Source organism: Pteropus vampyrus, unplaced genomic scaffold (genome assembly GCF_000151845.1).
Source record: "Pteropus vampyrus isolate Shadow unplaced genomic scaffold, Pvam_2.0 Scaffold19440, whole genome shotgun sequence".
Lineage (NCBI taxonomy): Eukaryota > Metazoa > Chordata > Mammalia > Chiroptera > Pteropodidae > Pteropus > Pteropus vampyrus.
In genome coordinates, this window is record NW_011908221.1 from 1 (window position 1) to 1855 (window position 1855).

The window sequence follows — 1855 nt, forward strand, 5'->3', positions numbered from 1 at the left end:
AGTGTGCGTCAGTCAGGGGTATGGGGACTGGAGACGGGGCCTGGCCCCTCTTTCTAGGGCTGGCTGAGGTCAGGATCACAGATTTCACTGTCCTGTTATATGCCTACTCTTAACTGTATCTTAGCTCCATTTTTCAGAGAAGGTACAAACCAAGGTCCCCCACCCCCACCCCAAAGGGTACCGGGCACCACATTGGCTCCTAATGAGGCAGGCAGGGAGGAGTAGTGGAAGCTGTGAGCCTTAGGGAGTGGGGTGAGGGGCCTGGAATTGAACCTCTGGGGAACAGGGCCTGGGGCTGTGGAGTCCTAGAATGGGGCTGGGTTCACATCCCAACGTGGTGGCCCTGCTAGCCGCACAGCCTTGGCCACCTCACCTGTCTGTGGGCCTCATTTCCTCCTCTGAAAAAGAGGCCACATGGCCTAGTCCACAGGGATGGGTGCCACAGGGTAAGCGGCACATTTCATCCCACAGTGAGTGTTTAAGGTTTTAAAGCTGTAACGGTGATCAGGGCCCTACAGCTTCCCTCTCATAGTTTATGTGTTTCCCCCACCCACACTGCAGACAGAACCACAGCACACCTGGCCATGGTGTGGTGGAGACATGGTATGGAAGCCCCACTCCCTCCTACGTCCCCAACCACAAGCTCATGGCCACGGAACAGGAGAAGAGCCTGCCTTCTGGTGAGAGTACGTGGTGGCCGGGATGGGGGTCACGGGGTGGGGATCCCGGAGGAATTCTGACAGTGGCCCAGATGGGGCCTGGGCCTCCAAGGGGACTGGAAATAGGAGGACAGGGGGGGGCAGGTCTTGGCCCCTGGGGAGGCTTGGCCCTGGCCACCATCAGCATCTCTGTCCCTCTTTCTCAATCACCTCAGACCCCAGGAAGGAGGGCCTGGAAGCGCAGGTCAGTCGTCTGGCAGAGCTAATAGGACGGCTGGAAAACAAGGTAAGGTTTGAGTCCCCGCCTCTGTCCTTCCACTCTCCTCAGCCCCCAGGGAGGGCAGAGTTAGGCCCGGAGTTTGAGGCGGAAGTCAGGAAGCCTTGGAAAGGCATCGCCCAGTGGATGGTGGAAGTGGAGAACAGGAGATAGATCCCGAAACTATGTCCATTGTACAGGCCCAAGGAGAGGTGCCTGGGGGAAGAAGGAGCCACAGAGGGGTGAGTGGGCATCTCCAGGAGTAAATAGTAGCCAGCAGGGTCATGGATGGCAAGGGCACAGAGCTTCAAGGAGGCTTTAAGGTAGCCTGGGCAGGTGGAGCCCGGACGCAGCATGGTGGTGAAGAAGGTTAGTGACGTCCCAGGAAAGACCAATAACAACCTGAGTGACCAGCGGCATGCAGTCTTTTAAATACAACCTGGCGTATCCACAGGTAAGAGAAAACGACCCAGCCTTCACAGAATCATGTTTGCAGAGAATGTTCCATGACTCAGTAGGTACTCACAATATGGCTATATCAGTTTCCCAGGGCTGCCATCCCCACGTGTCACAGGCTGGGGGCTTGAAGAGCAGGCATTTATTCTCTCACAGCTCAAGGCTAGAAGTCTGAGATCAGGTCGTGGGCTGAGCTGCTTTCTTCTGAGAACCCTGTCCTTGGCTTGTAGGCTGCCTCCTCCCTGTGTCCTCACTTGGTGGTCCCTCTGTGTGTGTCTCTGTTCTAATCTCCTCTTAGAAGGACACCTGTCATATTGGATCAGGACCTGCCTATGTCACCTCATTTTAACTCAAATACCTCTTCAAAGGCCCTATCTCCAAATATAGCCACATTCTGCAGTACTGGGAATTGAACTTTCGATTTGGGGAAGACACGTAACAGTTCAGCCCATAACAATGACCATTTCTTGGAAGAAAGGGAACA

The 1855-nt window shown here is 55.1% G+C and overlaps 1 long non-coding RNA gene across 1 annotated transcript; it reads left to right on the forward strand.

Moving 5' to 3' along the window:
- The first annotated feature begins 526 nt into the window (after positions 1–526).
- On the forward strand, positions 527–936 carry LOC105310974. Its single transcript, XR_897586.2, has 2 exons — positions 527–680; positions 875–936. It is a non-coding gene; the product is annotated as an uncharacterized LOC105310974 (long non-coding RNA).
- The last annotated feature ends 919 nt before the right edge of the window (positions 937–1855 follow it).